Source organism: Callospermophilus lateralis, chromosome 7 (assembly GCF_048772815.1).
Source record: "Callospermophilus lateralis isolate mCalLat2 chromosome 7, mCalLat2.hap1, whole genome shotgun sequence".
Taxonomy (NCBI): Eukaryota; Metazoa; Chordata; class Mammalia; order Rodentia; family Sciuridae; genus Callospermophilus; species Callospermophilus lateralis.
Genome location: NC_135311.1, coordinates 25,188,359 through 25,198,641, shown reverse-complemented (window position 1 = coordinate 25,198,641; position 10,283 = coordinate 25,188,359). Strand labels below are relative to the sequence as shown.

The window sequence follows — 10,283 nt, the reverse complement described above, 5'->3', positions numbered from 1 at the left end:
TGTTTGCTGTTGGATCTCCCCGGGGTCAGCACAGTGCTGGCACACAGCAGGCACGTGACAATGACAGCGTATGAACCATACCCACACTTACTCAGCACCTGCTCTTGTGCCAGGAACCGTCCAGGGCGCCCTCCAGGCAGAACCCTTGCTGGCTGAGGAGCATCCAGGATCCACCGCCACCTATTTCCTGTCCTTCAGAGGCAGAAAGCTAAGTCAGGTGCGGTGGCACATGCCTGGAATCCCAGCCACAGGGGAGGCCAAGGCAGGAGGATGGAAAATTCAAACCCAGCCTCAGCAACTCAGCGAGACCCTAAGCAACTCAGCGAGGCCCTGTCTCCAACAAAATATAAAAAAGGGCTGGGGGTGTGGCTCAGGGGTGAAGCACCCCTGCACTCAATCCCTGGTGCCAAAAAAGAAGAGAGAAAGCTGAGCACTGCCTTTCCCAGATCCGGTCCTTCTCGAGGGACAGTGCAGACGGGATCCACCATTTAGACCCTCACATGAGACTGGGGAGGTGAAGGAGGCCGACTTCCTGCTTGGGCTGCCCCTGGCAAGCTGGCCATGCCGTTGTACGATTTTCCTGCACCAGCAGCTGGTGTCCAGTCACCACCCTGGGCGCCAGGGGACAGCTGGCAGAAGCAGTGAGGCCCGCCCGCTCCCTGCCCGCAGCCGTTGGTGCAGCCTTGGGCGCCCACCTGCCTTTCCTGCTCAGACCCAGCGGCAGACCCTCTAGAGACTCAGCACCCCCCATGGCCACACAGGCATCCCCTGTGCCCCCAATCCTGGGTCCAATCACTTTCTACTCAAGACACCTCTGGTGGCTGCTGTGTCCTGCATGGAACTCTGCCACACAACCATGACTGTCGTCATTTTGCCAATGAGGAAACTGAGGCACAGAGGCGCAGGGCCAGTGAGTGGCAGGGCCAGGCTTCGGATCCAGGTCTTTCTGAGTTTGGTGCCCATTCTAGTTACTGCCTCTGAGAGTGTGTGACACTGGTGCCAGGGGAGGGAGGTGGCTCAAAGAGCTGGGGGCAGGGGCTGGGCTGCCTTCTGTCCTGAGGCAGGGGCCCAAGGAGCCTGTCCCTTCTTGAGCAGCGCAGCTGCCTCCCGGGGAAGGGACAGGAGCTGTGTTGTCCCTAGCTGGGCTGAGCAGGGCCGGGAGGCTGCCCGGGAGAGCCAGGCTGACTGGGCAGGACATCAAGCTCAGGCAAGAAACATTCCTTTTGTAGTTCATCTCATTTGTGTTGCTTAATCACAGTGAGACCATCTGGTGTACCACTGATAGCGGCAAACATGCACTTACGACCTTGGGAGAAGACAGCATGCCTCGGAGACTACTAGGACAACTATCAGGGAAATGATACCAACAATTTGGAGTGTGTTTCTCAGCCAAGGTCCCCATGAGCCAAACCAAATAAAATAAACAAAAGAAAACAGGTCAATGGCAAGAATAAACTACATAAACCTGGTATCTGTGTCCAGAGGGCAGTAGAGAAGATTTTAGATGTCAATCTGAAGCATTTTCCTGGTTTGAAATTTGCAAGTGTCCCAGTGAACTTTCTGAGCAGTCCACATATCAACAGGCACGAAGCTGCCCATGTATAAACTGTTCTGGTGATTTCCCTGGAGCCTTTATCAAGTCTTCTGACTTCAGCTTTCAGGGACCCTTTTAATTCAGACTCCCCCCGCCCCAAGGGGTTATTTATTAATTGCATAGTTTATTTAAGTTCCTTAGAGCTGTTTGGTCATGCTAGGAGCCATGACCACACACCTATGATCCCATGACTCCAGAGACTGAAGTAAAACATAAAGTTTGAGGCCAGCCTCAGCAAGACTCTGTCCCACAATAAGAAATAAAAAGGTGTGGGGACGTAGCTCAGTGCTAGAGCATGCCTGGATTCAATTCCCAGTACCAAAAAAAAAAAAAAAAAAAGCTATCTGGTCTTTTCTTGAAGCTTTTGTAACTTAACCAAACTAGCATTTTCAATTGTTTCCTGTTACAAAAAGAACAGATTTTGATTGAGTTTATGCAAATAACTCTATTGCCATACAAATAAGAATATTCCCTAAGAGGGCTGGGATTATGCCTCAGTGGTAGAGCGCTTGCCTAGCATGCAGGAGGCACTGGGTTTGATCCTCAGCACCATATACAAAAATAAATAAAATAATTATATCCACCTACAACTGAATATATTAAAAAAAAAAAAAAGAATACTCCCTAAGAGTTTCCCAGTTCTAGAGTTATCAAGTAGGGAGCCAAAAAATGTTTCAATTTTTGTTCACAATAGTATACTTTACCAAATTCCCCAGTAGCTTAAGGGGAAAAAAAAGTTTCCTTAAATCTGAAAAATGCAAAACAAAACCAAAAAAAAAAAAAAAAACCCTAAAGAATGAACAGTGTTTGTTTATTGTTGTTGATTTTTGGTACTGGGGCTTGAACTCAGGGGCACTCAATCACCAAGCTGCATTCTGAGCCCTATTTTGTATTTTATTTAGAGACAGGGTCTCACTGAGTTGCTTAGCATCTCACTTTTTTACTGAGGCTGGCTTTGAACTCTCAATCCTCCTGCCTCAGCCTCCTGAGCTGCTGGGATTACAGGTGCGGGCCACTGAGCCCAGCTATGTCATGCTTGTTCTGCTTGATATTGGGTTAGCAGTTTCATAAACTCTTCACTTTCATTAAAGTTCTGAAAATTCTTACTCAGTTCAATGGTATGGTCTTAAGAAATATATACTTGTTAGGGTTTTCCATGAATTTCCTTAAAGTTACCTTTGTTGTGGATGTGAGAGAAGATGGAACACTTTAGTAATATAGTTGCTTACCAGGTGTGGGTGTACATGTGCATATAAACCCAGCAATTTGGGAAGCTGAGGCAGGAGGATCACAAATTCAAGGTCAGCCTCAGCAACTTGCAAGGCCCTAAGCAGCTTAGCAAGACCCTGTCGCAAAATAAAAAGAGCTGGGGATGTGACTCAGTGATTAAGCAGCTGTGGGTTCAATTCCTAGTACCAAACCAAACCAAACCAAACCAAAAAAACCCACCTGGTTAAACAGGATCACAGTCACTATGATGGTTATGAAACGATACCAAAGTGAAGAAAGATTTCACTGCAAACACAGGAAAGTTACATAGTTTTTTTTTTAAAAAAAAAAACTTAGCTCTTTTAATATTGAGAAGACTAAGTTTTTTTAATCAAAAGACCTCATACAAGACAAGAATTCTGTTCTTCATAAAATACAGAATCTGGGTATGGGGCTTGCCCAGCATGTATGTGGCCCTGGATGTGGTCTCCAGCACTGGGAGGGGAGACGTGTGCACAAATAGACACTACAACAGAATCCCACAGAATCCCTTAGCAGATAACTTAAAAGGTAAAGAAACCCTTTCAGAGCCTTTTATCAATGCTCCGAGGAAACCGTTTCTTTAAAAGGGAAGACCAAATTCTAGTTTTGTTCTAGTTTTGAAATTAAGAATAAATTTAAGCTGGGCTTGGGAGGCTGAGGCAGGAGGATGTGAGTTCAAAGCCAGCCTCAGCAAAAGCAAGGCACTAAGCTGCTCAGTGAGACCCTGTCTCTAAATAAAATACAAGGGCTGTGGCTGTGGCTCAGTGGTAGAGCGCTCGCCTCGCACGTGCAGGACCCTGGGTTCGATCCTCAGCACCACATAAAGATAAATAAGTGAGGGGTTGGGGATGTGGTTCAAGCGGTAGCGCGCTCGCCTGGCATGTGTGCGGCCCGGGTTCGATCCTCAGCACCACATACAAACAGATGTTGTGTCCGCCGAAAACTAAAAAGTAAATATTAAAATTCTCTCTCTCTCTCTCTCTCTCTCTCTCTCTCTCTCTCTCTCTCTCTCTCTCTCTTTTTTTTTAAAAAAAAGATAAATAAGTGAAATAAAGGTATTGTGTCCAACTACAACTAAAAAATAAACATTAAAAAAATAATAAAAATAAATAAATGAAATACAAAATAGGGCTGGGGATGTGGCTCAGTGGTTGAATGCCTCAGAGTTCAATCCCCAGTACCAAAAAAAAAAAAAAAAAAAAAGAATACATTTAGAAACCTCATTCCTCAAGGTGGTGGTGTCTCACTCTGTGCCCACCACTGGCTCCAAGGGCATGCAGAGGGGTTGCTGTCTCTGCTGTGTCTCACCCATGTGCTCCTGTGGCTGCTGCCACCACTTTCCCTGGGGTCTAGGGAAGTAATGGAAGGACCTTGCAACCTGTCATCAAGAGAGCATATGAGCTGACCATTATTAGCTGTGGCTCGTCTCTCCAAAGCCACGAAGCTGACCATCCAAAGCTGACAATCCCGGAAGGCCCTTCTGCCACGAGATTTGCAGAGGGATAGTCACATGAAAGTCCTCCTGGCAGAGAGGCAGGAGTGGGTCGAGCATGAGTGAAGAAGACTCAGAGCTCACAGAGGACCAGGGTGCAGCTGCCCAGCTGCAGGCATCTCACCAACCCTCTGCTGAGGATGGGAGGGCCAGGTTGGTCTTTCCCCTTACAGCCCTTCCACAGAGAAGCTCTTCCGTGAAATCCAGGGGTCTCTGTCCGGGATCCAGACACACTATAATTTTTCACTTTAGCAAAAGAATGAGCCAACAGGAAGCAAAGCCCCCAAAGATGATAAAACAATTATTATACAGAAGCAGGCAACTGAAATGGAGGATTTGAGGAGGCATGCAGAATTTCTTGTGGTTGAGAATGAAAGATTAAGGAGGGAAAATAAACCACTAAAAATTGGAAAGGCCAGACTTCTAACAGGTCCAATAGAGAAGGAGCTGGACATTGATGCTAATTTTTTTTTTTTTTTTTTTTTTTTTAAGAGACAGGGTCTCATTGTGTTTTCCAGACTGGCCTCAAACCCCTGGCCTCAAATGATCCTCCTGCCTCAGCCTCCCAAGTAGCTGGGGTTACAGGTACACACCACAGTGCCCTACATACTGATTTTGTTGAAAAGTCAGAGTTATGGAGCTTGCTGCCACAATTCAGAAACTGCCGCAACCTCTTCAACCGGCAGAAGTTTGCAGCAAATACCAGTGAAGACAAGAACATTCCAGTATCCAATCTTTCTGCTCTTTTCTCAACACCTGGAACTCCCCCTTTAAGGAGCCATCTGAGGAGATTCTAAGAGGACTTACCAATAATTAAAATGGAAAGCCCGGAGGAGGTCAGAAAAAGAAATACCATAATACAGCTAATCCAGAAAAAAAAGAAAAACCACATAAAAGTGTAAACCCAGAAATGCTTCATCATCTGGCTTACTGCAGGAGAATAGACATTGCCAGGAGGTTTGGGAAACAGTTGCCATAAATTATGTCAAATATCTGATTCACTGACTCTACCCAATGATTCCTAGTGGCAGAAACTAAACTCTAGGAGATTTGCTTTCTCCTGATAAAAACCAAATGTCTACTTGAAATAAATAATAATTATTTTTCTTAAATTCAGGGTTAAAATGCATAAAAGTACATTTCTTGTAAGCAATCTAAAATGTCATAAGCAATAATGCAAGACCTAAATAATATGGTGGCTGAATATGGAACATGGGACATGCCTGTAATCCCAGCCACTCGGGAGGCTGAAGCAGGAGAAGTTGTGGCTAGCCTGGGCCCTAGACCCTGTCTCAAAATTAAAAAGTAAATAAAAAGCCCTGTTTTGAATCTCTAGTACAAAAAACAAACAAACAAAACAACAACAACAATAGAAAATATGTTTATAAATTTTTGTTCAAGCTGGGCATGGTGGCATATGCCTGTAATCCCAGCGGCTCAAGAGACCAAGGCAGGAGGATTTGTGAGTTCAGAGCCAGCCTCAGCAATAGCGAGGCACTGAGCAACTCAGTGAGACCCTGTCTTTAAATAAAATATAAAATAGGGCTGGGGATGTGACTCAGCGATCAAGTGCTTCCTAGTTCAATCCCTGGTACCCCACCTCCATTTTTTTTTCCACTCAAATTTAGTTGATTTGACCACACCAGATTCTCTTTTGCTCACTCTCTCTCCAACTTTTAACATTTTTTGCAATGCTAGGGATGGAACCCTAGGCCTTTTGCATACCAGACAAGGGATCTACTGCTTAGCTATATCCCCAGGTCTCTTCCCAACTTTTTATATCTATTCAGCTTTTGCCCTATATTATCCTTTTTCATCCTAAAACAATATGTCATTATGCTTCAAGACAAAATTGATTTTTCTTTTAACAGTCAACAAAAACCTACATCTTTAGCTGGGTGCATGCCTATGCAATCCCAGCAACTCCGGAGGTTGAGGCAGGAGGATTCGTGAGTTCAAAGCCAGCCTAAGCAATTTACTGAGGCCCTAAGCATCTCAGTGAGACTCTGTCTCTAAATAAAATGCAAAAAAAAGGGGACTGGGGATGTGGCTTAGTGGTTGAGAGCCCCTGGGTTCAATCCCCAGGACCAAAAAAATCCCCACAAAAGACTATATCATAACTTTATTCACAAAGAAATGCATCTTATTTTTTGGTATATTTTGCATATGGAGTTGTTTCCTTTTTAAAAATTTTTTTAGTTGTAGGTGAACACAATACTTTTGTTTTATTTATTTTTTATATGGTGCTGAGGATCAAACCCAGTGCTTCACACGTGCTAGGCAAGTTCTCCACCACTGAGCTACAACCCCAGCCCTTTTTATAGTAATTTTATCTTTCATTTTTAGTATGAATTAATTGCCACATACTAACATCTGTATATTTACCTATTTTATAATTTCTAGATGCATGCATTTCCTCATAATACCATTTTCTTATGTGACGCAGAACATGTTTACTAACAGATCCTTGGTTCTTCCATAATAATAAGCCAGAAGGAGATAAGTTTGATTTTATGTTCAGTAATTAATGTTTTGGCATTTTATCTTATTTGGAAATCTTCTAGGCATTTAATGAATATCTATTATTCATTTTTATCTTAGTCTAGCTTTTAGATTGCAAATTACCAAAAAAAATATTTTGACACCATTTTAAGTATACATATATACACACATATATTTATAGCACATAAATATTATTGAAAGTTTTACTTAAAAATTGTATTACATTTACGTTCACCTAATTCACTAGTTTTAAAGAATTTTTGTATTAGGGATTGAACCCACAGCTTCATGCATGCTAGGCAAACACTCTACCACCAAGCTACACCTAGCCCTTTTTTCAAGTTGCTGAGATTGTTCTGGAATTTGCAATCCTCCTACTTTAGCTTCCCACATCACTTGGATGGCAGGTGTGAGCCAGCACACCGGCTCTGCTTATTTTTTTAAATCTAAATTGTATTTCTGACAAAAATGGGACAAGTTAAAGCTACCTGCTCACTTGGCCATAGTTTTTTAAAACAATACTTGTGAAAAAAAAATAAGATTTTTTTTTTTTTTTATCCGTTTCCAAACACTCCCCTGCTCTCAATTTTAGACAATGAAGATCCTGAAACTTTAAGTTTACTTATTTAGTTAGATAGGAGCTTTCTAATTTAGCTTCTGCTTTTAAGCAGATTATGGAGTTCAGGGTAGAGCCCATGGACAAACAGGACTGACAAAGCATTTTTCTAAATGGATTACTCTGAGCCCAAGAATCTGACTAGGGCAGAAAACTAGTTAAAGAAAACCTTGTTGATCTGAGGGCTTAACTTTATCAACACTTTATCTAGTTTTCTTTTCTTCTTCTCCCCACCCCCCTCTCTTTTAGATACTGGGAATTGAACCCAGGGGTCTCTATCTCTGAGCTACATTCCCAGCCCTTTTTATTTTTGAGACAGGGTAAAAGTTGCCCAAGCTGGCCTCAGACTTATGATCCTCCTATCTCAGCCTCCAGAGTAGGTGATTATAGACATGTGATATCATGTCTGGATTTTTTTTTTTTTTTTCCCTTTTCTTTTTTGAGACAAAGTCTCACTATGTTGCAGGCTGGCCTTGAATTCCTAGGCTTACAGGGTCCTGCAGAGCTCTAGGATTACAGACACATACCACCAGGCGGGCTATATATAGTTTTCTTTTGAGGCTCAGGATGGGATGGTGACAAAGCAGATTCAACTTTAAAAAAATAAATAAATTACCCACCTAAACTTTTCATTTGCTCTTTTTGGAGGAGTCTTTCAGAGAGGCCATGTTTCAAGTCTTCTTCATATGAAAAAATGGGTGTCCTGTTGTCTAATTTGGGAGCCCTTATTTTCAAATATGCCTGTTTTTTTTTTTTTTTTCTCCTTTAGGCAAGTTGGACAAAAGTTGTGGGTCAACTAGGGGCCTACTGCTGGCAATGAACATCTGGGGCAGTGTCGTGGGACTAAGTCCTTAACTTGTGGGATCTGACGCTTTGCGGGATGGAGCATGTCAGGATGGAGCTCCATGACAGGACTCCCAAAGATTATCTTTGAAAAGGGAAGGGAATTCAGAGAATTCAAGAGATGCTTAGTGTGGGGAAGTAAAAGCAGATCTTTGGTCACAGAAGTGTTCTATGTTGAGTGTAAATATGTAGAAAAATAGCCAGTTTTCCTCTACAGCAGCCCTGTGGGGGGGGGGGGGCGCCTTGTGCCTCTGAGGTTTGGCCTGTGGACTTTAGGGCCCTGATCACAATGTATTGCAAACATTTTATTTTATTGCCCACAGCAAATTAAAAGCTTCTTAAGAGGCCAGGCCAGCCTGGGGCCTGGTGAATAATTCGTGATTAACACGTGATTATCAGTCACTTCTCCCGTGGTCCTCATTGAGCTCTCCCTGGCCACTTTTCTCAAGGAGAAAAACCTCCTGCATAAGCTTCCCCAGATCTTAAAATCAAAAGGTATCTCTCACTTTGTATGCTCTTTCTTCTCAAGAAGCTCAATCTGGTAGGAATTTTTTTAAAAAAGGAAGCTGGGCACAGTGGCACACACCTGTAATCCCAGTGTCTCGGGAGGCTGAGGCAGGAGGAATGCGAGTTCAAAGCTAGCCTCAGCAACTGCAAAGCACTAAGCTACACAGTGAGATCCTGTCTCTATTAACTACAAAATAGGGCTGGGGATGTCCCGGGAGTTCAATCCCTGGTACCAAAAATAAAAATTTAAAAAATAAATAAGTTAACAATAACAATGCACCGCACTGCTATGAAAGGACAATAGGAGTTTGTGCAGAGGAGAAAGGAGGCATTTCCAGGAATGGGTCAGCAGGTCTGAAGGCAGGCAGGTGTGTGACAAGGGCTTGTACTTAAGAACTAAGAAATCCAGTTGAGATGGAGAGCAGTGTATGGGTGGAATACTGGCAAGAAAAAAAACTGTAGAGGCAGCGGGCAGTGGGGTACATACCTGTAATGGCGGCAACTCTGGAGGCCGAGACAGGATTGCAAACTGGAGGCCAGTCTCAGGAGTTTAGCAAGACCCTGTCTCAAAATAAAAACTAAAAATAAAAGTGCTGGGAATGCAGCAGACAGGAGCTGATCAGGGAGGAACCAGTGGGTCAGGCCAAGGAATTTAGACTTGTTTGGACTTTATCCTCAAATTATAGGATTTTAAGAAGAGAAATGACATGATTACATTTGAATTTTATTACTTTTATCTTTATTGGTTTGTTTAAAGTAATAAAAGTTGTTTATCTTTTGCTTTTTTTTTTTTTTTTTTTTAAGTAACAATACTGAGAATTGGCCCTTTTAGAAAACTCATTTAGGCAACAGTGTTGAGACTGGATTAGAAGTAGAGAGTGAGAACAAAGCCAGGGAGGCTTCTATAAATCAAGCCAACAGAAGAGGAGTGATGGGAAGGAGAAACTGTAAATCTGCAGGACTTGGCAACTGATAAGGCACAGGGGGGAGGGAGTGGCTGGTGTAGAGATAGATACTCGGGGGTGGGGGCTCTTAACTCTGCAGGCCTGCTTCCTCATTTCTTAGCCTTTGAGAAAACAAGACAGTACTTGAAATTTGGAAGGAAAATGGTTATCTAGTCTCTGTAGCTCCTTTTGCTAAAAAGCATATACAAATAAAGCCTGAGCAAAACCACACAGGCCCTTTTTTTTGACGGTAAGGTGATTTTAAGATTAAAAAGAAATGAGAAGGAAAAAGATAAATCACAAAGACTACAACAATCACAAACCTTCTCTAAATAATTATGCCTATACAGATTGTCAGCACACCAGGTGACTTTTAATCCATCCCCATCCAGTTCCCCTCCTGGCCCTCTTAATGGCTTCTAGCCACTTCCTCTTGGGATGTGGCCAGTCTAAGCTCAGGAAATTCAGTTTTAATTCTGGAATCAGTAAAGCATATTAGAAAAGGAAATCCCCAAGTGTAAAAAGAATCACATT

The 10,283-nt window shown here is 42.9% G+C and overlaps 1 pseudogene; it reads left to right on the top strand.

The window, feature by feature from the left end:
• Positions 1 to 561: 561 nt before the first annotated feature.
• LOC143403386 (nuclear receptor-binding factor 2-like) lies at positions 562 to 5,134 on the top strand (annotated as a pseudogene).
• The last annotated feature ends 5,149 nt before the right edge of the window (positions 5,135 to 10,283 follow it).